This window comes from Triticum aestivum, chromosome 3B (genome assembly GCF_018294505.1).
Source record: "Triticum aestivum cultivar Chinese Spring chromosome 3B, IWGSC CS RefSeq v2.1, whole genome shotgun sequence".
Lineage (NCBI taxonomy): Eukaryota > Viridiplantae > Streptophyta > Magnoliopsida > Poales > Poaceae > Triticum > Triticum aestivum.
This window is the reverse complement of record NC_057801.1, coordinates 356,880,522-356,896,904: the sequence shown is the minus strand read 5'-3', so window position 1 is coordinate 356,896,904 and position 16,383 is coordinate 356,880,522.

Here is a 16,383-nt window from a genome sequence, read left to right as displayed (position 1 = left end):
ATGTGTGAATACATAGAAAAACATATAGTCACTAGTATGCCTCTACTTGACTAGCTCATTAATCAAAGATGGTTATGTTTCCTAACCATAGAAATGTGTTGTCATTTGATTAATGGGATCACATCATTAGGAGAATGATGTGATTGACATGACCCATTCCGTTAGCCTAGCACTTAATCGTTTAGTATATTGCTATTGCTTTCTTCATGACTTATACATGTTCATGTAACTATGAGATTATGCAACTCCCGTTTACCGGAGGAACACTTTGGGTGCTACCAAACTTCACAACGTAACTGGGTGATTATAAAGGAGTACTACAGGTGTCTCCAAAGGTACATGTTGGGTTGGCGTATTTCGAGATTAGGTTTTGTCACTCCGATTGTCGGACAGGTATCTCTGGGCCCTCTCGGTAATGCACATCACTATAAGCCTTGAAAGCAATGTAGCTAATGAGTTAGTTACGGAATGATGCATTACGTAACGAGTAAAGAGACTTGCCAGTAACGAGATTGAACTAGGTATTGGATACCAACGATCGAATCTCGGGCAAGTAACATACCGATGACAAAGGGAACAACGTATGTTCTTATGCGGTTTGACCGATAAAGATCTTCGTAGAATATGTAGGAGCCAATATGAGCATCCAGGTTCCGCTATTGGTTATTGACCGAGAATAGTTCTAGGTCATGTCCACATAGTTCTCGAACCCGTAGGGTCCGCACGCTTAACATTATGATGACAGTTTTATTATGAGTTTATAAGTTTTGATGTACCGAAGTTTGTTTGGAGTCTCGAATGTGATCACGGACATGACGAGGAGTCTCGAAATGGTCGAGACATAAAGATTGATATATTGGAAGCCTATGTTTGGACATCGTAAGTGTTCTGGGTGAAATCGGGATTTTACCGGAACACTGGGGGGTTACGGGAACCCTCCTGGGGGTTAATGGGCCTTAGTGGGCCATGAGGGAGAAGAGGAGGGCCGGCCAGGGCAGGCCGCGCGCCCCCTCCCCCCCTAATCCGAATAGGACAAGGAAGGGGGGCGGCGCCCCCCTTTCCTCTTTCCCCTCCCCCTTTCCTTCTCCACCAAGGCAAGAGGGGGGAGTCCTACTCCCGATGGGAGTAGGACTCCTCCAGGCGCACCCCTAGGGGTCCGGCCGCACCTCCCCCCTCCCTCCTTTATATACGGGGGCAAGGGGGCACCCTAGGACACACAAGTTGATCTACGTGATCGTTCCTTAGCCGTGTGCGGTGCCCCCCTCCACCATATTCCACCTCGGTCATATCATCGCGGAGTTTAGGCGAAGCCCTGTGCCGGTAGAACATCATCATCGTCACCACGCCGTCGTGCTGACGGAACTCATCCCCGACACTTTGCTGGATCAGAGTCCGGGGATCGTCATCGAGCTAAACGTGTGCTGAACTCGGAGGTGCCGTACGTTCGGTACTTGGATCGGTCGGATTGTGAAGACGTACGACTACATCAACCGCGTTGTCATAACGCTTCCGCTTACGGTCTACGAGGGTACGTGGACATTACTCTCCCCTCTCGTTGCTATCCATCACCATGATCTTGCGTGTGCGTAGAATTTTTTTTGAAATTACTACGTTCCCCAACAGTGGCATCCGAGCCTGGTTTTATGCGTAGGTGTCATATGCACGAGTAGAACACAAGTGAGTTGTGGGCGATACAAGTCATACTGCTTACCAGCATGTCATACTTTGGCTCAGCGGTATTGTGAGATGAAGCGGCGCGGACCGACTTTACGTGTACGCTTACGTGAGACTGGTTCCACCGTTATGAGCACTCGTGCTTAAAGGTGACTGGCGGGTGTGTGTCTCTCTCACTTTAGCTGAACCGAGTGTGGCTACGCCCGGTCCTTGCGAAGGTTAAAACATCATTAACTTGACGAACTATTGTTGTGGTTTTGATGCGTAGGTAAGAACGGTTCTTACTAAGCCCGTAGCAGCCACGTAAAATTTGCAACAACAAAGTAGAGGACGTCTAACTTGTTTTTGCAGGGCATGTTGTGATGTGATATGGTCAAGACGTGATGCTATATTTTATTGTATGAGATGATCATGTTTTGTAACCGAAGTTATCGGCAACTGGTAGGAGCCATATGGTTGTCGCTTTATTGTATGAAATGCAAACGCCCTGTAATTGCTTTACTTTATCACTAAGCGGTAGCGATAGTCGTAGAAGCAATAGATGGCGTAACGACAACGATGCTACGATGGAGATCATGGTGTCGCGCCGGTGACGATGGTGATCACGACGGTGCTTCGAAGATGGAGATCACAAGCACAAGATGATGATGGCCATATCATATCACTTATATTGATTGCATGTGATGTTTATCCTTTATGCATCTTATCTTGCTTTGATTGACGGTAGCATTTTAAGATGATCTCTCACTAAATTATCAAGAAGTGTTCTCCCTGAGTATGCACCGTTGCGAAAGTTCTTCGTGCTGAGACACCACGTGATGATCGGGTGTGATAGGCTCTACGTTCAAATACAACGGGTGCAAAACAGTTGCACACGCGGAATACTCAGGTTAAACTTGACGAGCCTAGCATATAACAGATATGGCCTGGGAACACGGAGACCGAAAGGTCGAGCGTGAATCATATAGTAGATATGATCAACATATTGATGTTCACTGTTGAAACTACTCCATCTCACGTGACGATCGGACATGGTGTAGTTGATATGGATCACGTAATCACTAGAGGATTAGAGGGATGTCTATCTAAGTGGGAGTTCTTAAGTAATATGATTAATTGAACTTAAATTTATCATGAACTTAGTACCTGATAGTATTTTGTTTGTCTATGTTTGTTGTAGATAGATGGCTCGTGTTGTTGTTCCGTTGAATTTTAATGCGTTCCTTGAGAAAGCAAAGTTGAAAGATGATGGGAGCAATTACACGGACTGGGTCCGTAACCTGAGGATTATCCTCATTACTACACAGAAGAATTACGTCCTGGAAGCACCGCTGGGTGCCAGGCCTGCTGCTGATGCAACTGACGACGTTAAGAATGTCTAGCAGAGCAAAGCTGATGACTACTCGATAGTTCAGTGTGCCATGCTTTGCGGCTTAGAACCAGGTCTTCAACGACGTTTTGAACATCATGGAGCATATGAGATGTTCCAGGAGTTGAAGTTAATATTTCAAGCAAATGCCCGGATTGAGAGATATGAAGTCTCCAATAAGTTCTATAGCTGCAAGATGGAGGAGAATAGTTCTGTCAGTGAACACATACTCAAAATGTCTGGGTATAATAATCACTTGATTCAACTTGGAGTTAATCTTCCTGATGATAGTGTCATTGACAGAATTCTTCAATCACTGCCACCAAGCTAAAGAGCTTCGTGATGAACTATAATATGCAAGGGATGGACAAGACTATTCCCAAGCTCTTTGCAATGCTAAAAGCCGCGGAGGTAGAAATCAACAAGGAGCATCAAGTGTTGATGGTTAACAAGACCACCAGTTTCAAGAAAAAGGGCAAAGGGAAGAAGAAGGGGAACTTCAAGAAGAACAGCAAACAAGTTGCTGCTCAAGAGAAGAAACCCAAGTCTGGACCTAAGCCTGAGACTAAGTGCTTCTACTGCAAGCAGACTGGACACTAGAAGCAGAACTGCCCTAAGTATTTGGCGGATAAGAAGGATGGCAAAGTGAACAAAGGTATATGTGATATACATGTTATTGATGTGTACCTTACTAATGCTCGCAGTAGTACCTGGGTATTTGATACTGGTTCTGTTGCTAATATTTGCAACTCGAAACAGGGACTACGGATTAAGCGAAGATTGGCTAAGGACGAGGTGACGATGCGCGTGGGAAATGGTTCCAAAGTCGATGTGATCGCAGTCGGCACGCTACCTCTACATCTACCATCGGGATTAGTTTTAGACCTAAATAATTGTTATTTGGTGCCAGTGTTGAGCATGAACATTATATCTGGATCTTGTTTGATGCGAGACGGTTATTCATTTAAGTCAGAGAATAATGGTTGTTCTATTTATATGAGTAATATCTTTTATGGTCATGCATCCTTGAAGAGTGGTCTATTTTTATTGAATCTCGATAGTAGTGATACACATATTCATAGTGTTGAAACCAAAAGATGCAGAGTTGATAATGATAGTGCAACTTATTTGTGGCACTGCCGTTTAGGTCATATCGGTGTAAAGCGCATGAAGAAACTCCATACTGATGGGCTTTTGGAATCACTTGATTATGAATCACTTGGTACTTGCGAACCGTGCCTCATGGGCAAGATGACTAAAACGCCGTTCTCCGCAACTATGGAGTGAGCAACTGATTTGTTGGAGATCATACATACTGATGTTTGTGGTCCAATGAATGTTGAGGCTCGCGGCGGGTATTGTTATTTTCTCACATTCACAGATGATTTGAGCAGATATGGGTATATCTACTTAATGAAACACAAGTCTGAAACATTTCAAAAGTTTAAAGAATTTCAGAGTGAAGTGGAAAATCATCGTAACAAGAAAATAAAATTTCTACGATCTGATTGTGGAGGAGAATATTTGAGTTATGAGTTTGGTTTACATTTGAAACAATGCGGAATAGTTTCGCAACTCACGCCACCCGGAACACCACAACGAAATGGTGTGTCCGAACGTCGTAATCGTACTTTACTAGATATGGTGCGGTCTATGATGTCTCTTACTGATTTACCGCTATCGTTTTGGGGTTATGCTTTAGAGACGGCCGCATTCACGTTAAATAGGGCACCATCAAAATCCGTTGAGACGACGCCTCATGAACTGTGGTTTGGCAAGAAACCAAAGTTGTCGTTTGTTAAAGTTTGGGGCCGCGATGCTTATGTGAAGAAACTTCAACCAGATAAGCTCGATCCCAAATCGGAGAAATGTGTCTTCATAGGATACCCAAAAGAGACTGTTGGGTACACCTTCTATCACAGATCTGAAGGCAAGATTTTCGTTGCAAAATTCGGATCCTTTCTAGAGAAGGAGTTTCTCTCGAAAGAAGTGAGTGGGAGGAAAGTAGAACTTGATGAGGTAACTGTACCTGCTCCCTTATTGGAAAGTAGTTCATCACAAGAACCGGTTCCTGTGACAACTACACCAATCAGTGAGGAAGCTAATGATATTGATCATGAAACTTCAGATCAAGTTTCTACTGAACCTCATAGGTCTACCAGAGTAAGATCCGCACCAGAGTGGTACAGTAATCCTATTCTGGAAGTCGTGTTACTTGACCATGATGAACCTACGAACTATGAGGAAGCGATGATGAGCCCAGATTCCGCAAAATGGCTAGAGGCCATGAAATCTGAGATGGGATCCATGTATGAGAACAAATTATGGACTTTGGTTGACTTGCTCGATGATCGGCAAGCCATTGAGAATAAATGGATTTTTAAGAAGAAGACTGACGCTGATGGTAATGTAACTGTCTATAAAGCTCGACTTGTTGCAAAAGGTTTTCGACAAGTTCAAGGGGTTGACTACGATGAGACTTTCTCACCCGTAGCGATGCTTAAGTTTGTCCGAATCATGTTAGCAATTGCTGCATTTTATGATTATGAAATTTGGCAAATGGATGTCAAAACTGCATTCTTGAATGGGTTTCTGGAAGAAGAGTTGTATATGATGCAACCAGAAGGTTTTGTTGATCCAAAAGGTGCTAACAAAGTGTGCAAGCTCCAGCGATCCATTTATGGACTGGTGCAAGCATCTCGGAGTTGGAATAAACACTTTGATAGTGTGATCAAAGCATATGGTTTTATACAGACTTTTGGAGAAGCCTGTACTTACAAGAAAGTGAGTGGGAGCTCTGTAGCATTTCTGATATTATATGTAGATGACATATTATTAATTGGAAATGATATAGAATTTCTAGATAGCATAAAGGGATACTTGAATAAAAGTTTTTCTACGAAAGACCTCGGTGAAGCTGCTTATATATTGGGCATCAAGATTTATAGAGATAGATCAAGACGCTTAATTGGACTTTCACAAAGTACATACCTTGATAAAGTTTAGAAAAAGTTCAAAATGGATCAGGCAAAGAAAGGGTTCTTGCCCGTACTACAAGGTGTGAAGTTGAGTCAAACTCAATGCCCGACCACAGCAGAAGATAGAGAGAAAATGAAAGATGTTCCCTATGCTTCAGCCATAGGCTCTATCATGTATGCAATGCTGTGTACCAGACCTGACGTGTGTTTAGCAATAAGCTTGGCAGGAAGGTACCAAAGTAATCCAGGAGTGGATCACTGGACAACGGTCAAGAACATCCTGAAATACCTGAAAAGGACTAAGGATACGTTTCTCGTATATGGAGGTGACAAAAAGCTAGTCGTAAATGGTTACGTCGATGCAAGATTTGACACTGATCCGGACGATTCTAAATTGCAAACCGAATACGTGTTTTTATTAAACGGTGGAGCTGTTAGTTGGTGCAGTTCTAAACAAAGCGTCGTGGCGAGATCTACATGTGAAGCGGAGTACATAGCTGCTTCGGAAGCAGCAAATGAAGGAGTCTGGATGAAGGAGTTCATTTCCGATCTAGGTGTCATACCTAGTGCATCGGGACCAATGAAGATCTTCTGTGACAATACTGGTGCAATTGCCTTGGCAAAGGAATCCAGATTTCACAAGAGGACCAAGCACATACAGAGACGCTTCAATTCCATCCGGGACCAAGTCCAGGTGGGAGACATAGAGATTTTCAAGATACATACGGATCTGAATGTTGCAGACCCATTGACTAAGCCTCTTCCACGAGCAAAACATGATCAGCACCAAGACTCCATGGGTGTTAGAATCATTACTGTGTAATCTAGATTATTGACTCTAGTGCAAGTGGGAGACTGAAGGAAATATGCCCTAGAGGCAATAATAAAGTTATTATTTATTTCCTCATATCATGATAAATGTTTATTATTCATGCTAGAATTGTATTAACCGGAAACATGATACATGTGTGAATACATAGACAAACATAAAGTCACTAGTATACATCTACTTGACTAGCTCATTAATCAAAGATGGTTATGTTTCCTAACCATAGACATGTGTTGTCATTTGATTAATGGGATCACATCATTAGGAGAATGATGTGATTGACATGACCCATTCCGTTAGCCTAGCACTTGATCGTTTAGTATATTGCTATTGCTTTCTTCATGACTTATACATGTTCCTGTAACTATGAGATTATGCAACTCCCGTTTACCGGAGGAACACTTTGGGTGCTACCAAACGTCACAACGTAACTGGGTGATTATAAAGGAGTACTACAGGTGTCTCCAAAGGTACATGTTGGGTTGGCGTATTTCGAGATTAGGTTTTGTCACTCCGATTGTCGGAGAGGTATCTCTGGGCCCTCTCGGTAATGCACATCACTATAAGCCTTGCAAGCAATGTAGCTGCACTACGTAACGAGTAAAGAGACTTGCCAGTAACGAGATTGAACTAGGTATAGGATACCGACGATCGAATCTCGGGCAAGTAACATACCGATGACAAAGGGAACAACGTATGTTGTTATGCGGTTTGACCGATAAAGATCTTCGTAGAATATGTAGGAGCCAATATGAACATCCAGGTTTCGCTATTGGTTATTGACCGAGAATAGTTCTAGGTCATGTCTACATAGTTCTCGAACCCGTAGGATCCGCACGCTTAACGTTACGATGACAGTTTTATTATGAGTTTATAAGTTTTGATGTACCGAAGTTTGTTCGGAGTCCCGGATGTGATCACGGACATGACAAGGAGTCTCAAAATGGTCGAGACATAAAGATTGATATATTGGAAGCCTATGTTTGGACATCGGAAGTGTTCCGGGTGAAATCAAGATTTTACCGGAACACCGGGGGGTTACCGGAACCCTCCCGGGGGTTAATGGGCCTTAGTGGGCCATGAGGGAGAAGAGGAGGGCCGTCCAGGGCAGGCCGCGTGCCCCCTCCCCCCCTAGTCCGAATAGGACAAGGAAGGGGGGCGGCGCCCCCCTTTCCTCCTTCCCCTCCCCCCTTTCCTTCTCCACCAAGGCAAGAGGGAGGAGTCCTACTCCCGATGGGAGTAGGACTCCTCCAGGCGCACCCCTAGGGGGCCGGCCGCACCTCCCACCTCCCTCCTTTATATACGGGGGCAAGGGGGCACCCTAGGACACACAAGTTGATCTACGTGATCGTTCCTTAGCCGTGTGGGGTGCCCCCCTCCACCATATTCCACCTCGGTCATATCGTCGCGGAGTTCAGGCGAAGCCCTGCGCCGGTAGAACATCATCATCGTCACCACGCCGTCGTGTTGACGGAACTCATCCCCGACACTTTGCTGGATCGGAGTCCTGGGATCGTCATCGAGCTGAACGTGTGCTGAACTCAGGGGTGCCGTACGTTTGGTACTTGGATCGGTCGGATCGAGAAGACGTACGACTACATCAACCGCGTTGTAATATCGCTTCCTCTTACGGTCTACGAGGGTACGTGGACATTACTCTCCCCTCTCATTGCTATGCATCACCATGATCTTGCGTGTGCGTAGGAATTTTTTTTGAAATTACTACGTTCCCCAACAACCTTGTAGCAGTAGATCGAGTGTGCAGAGCCGCCCTCTCTGCCACCGAGGAGGGGTCGTTGATGCACGATGCGAGTCTCAGGGCTCTTTAGGAGGAGATAGAGGTGGAGTGCCCCAATCTTTCGATAAGATGATAACTATCGATTTGGTGGAGTCAAACCAATCTCCTGAGGTTACTGACATTGCCGGAAGCACGATCAGCCTGACCACGAAGGTCTATTCCTACATGCAATCGAAGAACAAGCAAGAATATGATAAAGCAATCTGAATATTGTGAATATATATGAAGTGTTGATAAAAGTGGGGATCCGGAAGCGGTCTCTGCCTAGTTGTTGGACACAAACGAAGTACACGAAGTTGCAATGGCTATCTTTTAACTAAACAAATGCCAAGGAAAAAGCTACTAGATGGATCTACTTATATAGGAGCAAGGGGTGGCGGCCAAGGAGGTGGGAGGACGTCCCAAGGCAGCCTAAAACTAACCCCACGTCGTACAAGGCTGATGGGCCCAAGTGGAGGTGATGCAACACCTATGGACTTGTAGTTTGACTTGGATTCTGTTGTAGCGTCAGATTGTTTTGTCGATAACTCAACGCTCCGGACGAATTTGAAGGTGAATCCAACTGGGTTGGAAAGAGCACAAAATCTACTTTCCAAAAAAAAGAATCACCCAATTTGGAGTCCGTATGAAAAAGGTCTTGGCGTTTTGAGTCAGGTATGTCTGTGCAGTCCCAATCTGAATCCACAACGTGAGAGACATGGACTCTATCTTCTCTTGGCCCAAAAGTGATGCGAGAGGACTTTTTCAACATCACCTAAACTTCTCTTTTCCCCTTATCTTCATATGTGGATTGTACAAATGTCTCATACACCTGCAATTAGACATGACACAAAAGTTTGTGAAGTATTTTTGTCCTGGATGACATAAATAAATTATTGCATAGTTTGCATTAGAAATCACCTCACAAATATACATGTATGCAATATTTTTGGTCGTACCCAAGGTAGTCATGTCCTCCTCATCCTCCCCTTTTGAAAACAAAGCCATCCTCGACGTTGCTTAATATGAAATGTGGCTAACAAAAGAGACAAGGTGTACATGTTGTATATGTATATGTCATCCATTTTTACTTCCCTTGGTTTTTGCACATATGACACATGTATACATGAGTAACTTTCAAAGTTTATCAAATATAAAGCCAAAATAATATCATGAGAAGTAGAAGGCATGAAAATATTGCAACTCAATTTGCACATGTAAGTGAAGCTCTTATTCATATCAAAAGATTGACAATGGTCATCACTAAACCATCCCAACATTGTTGAATAAACCTTACTTGCATCAAATTTACATGCTAAAACATGCTTAAATAAGCAAACATGCAGTAAGTCATTCAACACATAATTATCACCAAGATTAGAGGTCATATCAAAATGATTAAACATTGGTTCTTTTGTATCAACAGTTAATTCAATGGGTGCACTCAAAATTGTTGGCATTTTAGTTCTTTGATCACATGATGCATTCATGACAGTAACAGGATTCTCTAAAATAGGTGATGTGCTCAAATCAACAGATAACTCAACACATGATGTATTCAAGTTAACTAAGCATGCATCATTCTCATGTGAAGTTATATCATCAATACCTTTACCATTACCTTGTCGCAAAAACAGAGCTAATGTAGGTACGGACGATGATAATGTACCATACTCTTGAGATTATGTCATGCTGACAATCTGAGGTGTGGCTGCTCAAGTAGGTGCAACGGTGGAGGAACCAACCGGTGGTGGTGAGCATGAACTGGAATAGTAGTTGTTGTAGTCACCCAATGCATCCTCCTGTATCTGTCTCTCAAAGGTACAAGCGCGAACATACATAACAGTAATGCGACGAGGAATATACTGAAATCTTGCACGAATATCATGGTTGAAACCACCAAAAAGTCTATTCATTGTATCATTCTCAGATTCTTCTATGTCACAATGATGCATATAAGATTTGAACTCTTGGTAGTAAGCATGAATAGTGTTATTGCGTTGTTTTAATTGTTCCAATTTGCAAAGCAAGTCACGACGATAGTAAGGAGGAAAAAATTGTTGTCTCATTACAACTTTCAAATATTTCCAAGTTGTGAGTTGGTTATCAATGTTTTTTGTACAATGTACACTCCACCAAACAGAAGCAAAACTAGTAAATGCTCCTATAGCAGGTCGTACTCTCTCAAGTTCAGAAAAATCATGGTGACTAAAAACTTGTTCTACTTCAAGTTACCAAACTAGATAAATATCAGGATTAAATCTACCCTCAAATGATGGTAAAGAGATAACCTGACCATGTGCTTGTGTGTGTTGTCCCACCTCTCGTGATGGTGAAGATGTATCCGTCGTCCAAGAATTTCTATCTCCGGAACATATGATTAGTAGAAACAAGCAACAAAATTTGAGAATAATGTTCCTATGAACTACCAGGATATGGTGGTAAAGCGCTCACAGTAAAGCAAATATCAATATATTACAAGTTCTTACCATACAATAGGTGGTGACAGGCAACCAGCGGTGTTAAATAACTCCGAAATTGAGTAAACCGATTGCCAGGGGAACGTATGTATACACGATGTAGAGATATGTGGAGCTTGGAAGGCTTAAATATATGGTAGCAAAAGATTAGCAATAATCAATTCATAGATGCAATACTGAATAAACGCTCAACGACGGTACTGTGCTAGTCCTAGGCTAGACAGTACTATAGACGCGAGCCTAGAACACTAATGAGGTCACGACGAAGCACAACTAGCATCAATAAAGGATATGAAGTAGCTCTGGACAGCAAAATAAAAGTGAAGATCACAATAGCAGTAAAGATAATGATGTGAAATAGCTGCCAAGCAGGATATACCAACAAATTTCTCTCCAACTTTCCTCTGGAAAAGTATATGCCAATTTTCTGATAATTTTTCTCAAGAATGGCACTGACTCATGCTTTCAAACGCAAAAAGAATCACTTAATTCTGAGTTGATATGAGGAGTCAAAAATTCTAAAACTGTTGTGAAAACTAGAACAAGTTGTGCTCACGAACTTCGGAGGGCAAAAAGACCTATTTAGAAGCTGATTTTGAAGTGTCAATATTGAACTAGCTTATGCAACTATTTAGATGTGTCTCATTGCTAGCTTTAGTTTGAGTACTCATGGAGCCAAAACAAATTTCTTATGAGGAAGAGAAGCCTCTTTTACTGAACAGTACACAAAACAGATTCCAATCTGAATTCAGCTACAACATTGACTCAAGATAGATCCTAATTTTGTTTTTTTTCTTCTCTTTTCTTTTTCACACTTTTTTCCTTTCGTTCTCTCCTTTTTTCTGACTTTTTAAGACTTTTTCTTGCTCTCTTTTTTGTCTTTTTTTCTCTCTCTCTCTCTTTCCAAAACAAACTAGATAAGATGCAGATTGGATCAAGCAAAGATGTGAACGACCTCAACTATGACTATGACAATGAACAGTGGGTAGCACGTGGTGGAAATTGATGAATGGGGTGGTGGACAGCGGAACGGATAATGATGCAGCGGCGGCGTGACTATTGTGAACAGAAATCAAAACTCTAAAGGAACTAGACACTAAGACCAGCAACTCGACACAATGATGCAACCGATAATTTAATAATCCAAACAACGAAAAGAAAATTGCAAAGGCTCAGACTGGCTTGGACAAAGCATGAACAGATCTAACTTATTTTTTGTGGCTTATTCTTGGACAGTAGGTAAGAAAATAAATCTAATCTAGGGAAAACTGGAAATTCTCACTGAACAACCTTAAAACTGATACCACTAGATAGAGGCAGGGTGTCCCGATCTTTCGATGAGATGACGATGAGCTTGCAAGAGTCTTTCGGTGAGGTGGTGGCTATTGTTTTGGGTGGAGTAGGCTTCGACGATCCGACTATGAACGTGTGAGGACATCACGCCTTAGCAATCGCTAAACCAACTTCGAGAGGTTATTGACCATGCCAGAGCACGATCAACCTGACCACGAGGGTCTATTTCCTGCAAACAAACAAAGAACAAGCAAGAAACTAAGATTGCAACCTTGATATTGCGAATATAAGAGGAAAAGGCTTTATTGATGAACGTGGGGTTTTGTGACGTCTTTGTCCGGTCATTGAACACAAACGAAGTACACGAAGTTGCAGCTATGGCAAACTTTAATATAAACAAAACCCAGAGTCTAAACGATGCCCTAAGGGCTGTATATATGGAGGAAGAGGGGGTGAATTTCGTGAACCTTGGAAGAGGGGTCTGAAACCAACCATATCTCTTTTTTCCCCACACATACGGACTCTAAAAATATCCTATACTTATGTATTTCGAAATTACATGGGTCTGGCCCAATAATAAGGTGACGCGGCACCTATAATAGCCAATGGACAAAATTTGTGAAGTGGCATATTGTATATTTCGTCCAAGCCTTCATGCACTCATTACGGTGGCTTCATAGTCCTGAAATCATCACCTGAAACTCCATTCTTATTCCCCTTGCGCATGGCATCATCTCCATGCTTGTTCTTGCTCCAGTGTTCATCCTTCTCCAAGCTAGGATGATGCGGAGCATCCCTCGCTCATCCCAATGGATGTGCCTACATCTCCCTCAACACCACTTGGACCCATGACACGAGCCCGAGCTAAGGCTATTGAAGATAAGGTGAACTCGCTCCTCTCCGAACTCCCTCTTCCTACTCACGAGACATGGCTACTACCTCATTCAGAAACTCTGTGAGTGATCAGGTGCCTGGAAGCGAGCCACGGAACAGCTACATACAAGAGCCAAGACGGCGAGGACCCCAAGCATGATGGACAAGAAGAGCTGCTGCGGAAGCTACAGGCGTCGGACGACCGACCAAGTCCGGACGTCCGACAGGTCCCAGGACACGGACGACCGAGCCCTCCGGACGTCCGGTACCTGGCCACCCGAACCAAATCTACGGAAGTCCGAGACGCCCCGGACGACCGGGCGACAAGCACCCGAGCCAAAACTACGGACGACCGACAGCCTACGGACGTCTGGCCCGTCCAGAAGCTTCGGATGACTGACCCTCTCCGGACGTCCAACGCAACCAAGACAGAGCCGAATCTACGGACGTCCGAGCCCTGCCAGATGTCCGGACCGTCCAGAGCCTCCGGACGTCCGATGTCTTCCGGACGTCCGGCACCTGAGGGTAGCATTGGTTTAGCTCATATTTTGTGTGAGAGCCTTGCTCATCCACTTGGTCACTTCTCCTCGGAGCTCAGGACCTCTTCGGAGAAGATCCCCCAAGCGGATTCAAGACCCCTTTCTAGGGAAGACCATCAAGACCTCCGTACGGAGAAGAACTGTTCCTTTGTATCCTTACCTTTTTTGATTGTGGATCATATGTTACTCTATGTTGTCGGTGATCTAGCACTCGTGTGATTGATTCTATGTCAGTTTAGTGATTCTCTCTCTCGTTTTCCCCGTGTTTCCCCTTTGTGCTTCCGCGTGTTCTTCGTGAATCCCCGTAGGATCCCCTCCAAACGTGAAAGATCGTCCACATAGGGTTCCACCCTACATCATCTTGGTATCATGAGCCACGTTGATCACGTTTAGGAGCCCCTACTCCGTGTTTTCTAGCTTGATTTTGTTGTTTTTGTTCTAAATCCGAAAATTCCCCACCAAAAATAGCCCCAAATTTTTTTTGTGATTTGTTGGTGAGTTGAGATTTTGTTGGATTTGGTCCATGGATTTGTGTTGCTATGTGTGGATCTAGCTTCTCCCACACTTTTCCATCAGCCAATCTGCTCGATTTCAACATCACCATCTTCTTCTTCCCCGGAATTCTCGCAGTTCATCTTCCCGAGCCCGATTTTCGCCCAGGCTCCGGACGACCGGAAAAGGTCGGACGTCCGACGACGACCGGACGACCGTAAAAGCTCGGACGACCGTAAAAGCCCGGACGTCCGTGAAACCCTGAGGAAACTGAATTTTGTCAGTCTGACCTTTCCTTCCCCCCACCTTCCACCACAACTCCCAAAGCCACATACACCAACATCTGCCCCGCTACCTCCTATGTCGATTTTGACACGTTTTGGTCTTTGAGAGTTTGGGTTGTGGTTTCCCATATCCTTTTGTGTTTCGGCTATCTAGGTACGGTTCGACTTCATCAACACCAACGGCTCAACTTCTCGAGGGTCTCATCATCGCCAAGGACGGTAACTTCAACGACACTTTTGTCATAACTTGCAATTGCATTGATAACCCACATTGCCTCATTTGCGTAGCTTACCCATCAAGACTAGCGGTTGAGTATTGCAGGCAACGCGACTTGTGCACATTAGTGATCATACAACATAGCATATATATCATACCATAGTGGTGCATATCTTTAGATCAACTTGTGTGTCACAAAATTGCCATAGCATACACAATTGCTATCTTGGTTCGTGAAGTTTTGCATGAGAAAAGAGCTCAAAAGTGAAAGAGCCACCCAAGCTTTTAAGCAAAGAGGAAAGATAAGCAAAGAGCTTATAAGCAAGAACCATAGCATCATACAACATTAAGATTGTCATATCCGATCATCTTGGATCATAGCACCGAAATATCATACATATAGAATACTTGGGATAGAGATCGTTGCATTTTTGCCTAGTAGGTTGTGCACAAGTTTGCGTATGCGCCTATTGTGCAATCGTGCTAGCGTCTCTCTAGTATTGTGCAACAAGAGCATTTCGTGGTTTCCACATTTTGGCTCAATTTTGGATTGCACAATCCCATTTATCTATTTGCGTGTGTGTTTCCGTGTACCCATACTTGCTTGGTCTACTTGTTGCATTTGCAAATTTGTGAATCTTTTCCAACATTATTGAAGCTCACTTACTATTGCATCAAATTTTGTGCCACCATCCTAACCAAGCTCCACCATAAGCTTTTACGTGTGTAGGTGTGAGAACCGACAAGAATTGGTACCAACAGTGCTATTTCATTGTCCGCATTTGAGTGAACTTGATTCATCTTCAACTTCGGTCAAGGTACATTTGGTACACGTTCTTTTCCTTCTACCACTTACATTTTGCTTGGTATGATGGATAGGCCAAGTTCTTCTACCACTCCACCTCTCATCGAGAACGACGACGACATGTCATCATTCGTCACCAAGAACCACCTATTTGGAGCTCAAAAGGCATTGCACCAAGAGCAACAAGCAATGAGGGACTACTTCGACAACAAATTCGACGCTCAAAAGGAAGAGAATGATGCAAGAATGGATGAGATCCGCGCCTTCATGAGGAACCGGCGTCCTTACACTTCTTCATTCTCAAGACGGAGCCGCTCGAGTCGACACTCCGACGACACTTTCTCCGACTCAAGTACACCGTCATCGAACACTCTTCGTCGAGCTGCGCATCAAGACCGGCATGCATCTCGGAACCTGCTACATGACAAGCATTCACAAGAACAAGTCGATGAGCAAATCCCTCGTCCTCAATCAAACCAAGTCGTTTTTGCTCAAGCTCAAGAAAGGCAACGACTAAGGCACCAAGAAGAAGAACGAGCACGTCTACACCAAGAGGAAGAAGACGTCGAGGCTCAACGTCTTCAACAACAACAACGTGAAGCGCAAGCTCTTGAGGCGCAACGTGCCCTTGGAGATTCGAGCCGCGCCATTGCCAACCGCAATCACAAGCGGCACAATCAAGAGGAAGCCCTTCGAGAAGAAATCCAAGAGAGGAACTACCAACCGCGTGTGCAACGTCAAGCTACACAAGGTCCTCCACAAGCTCGTCAAGC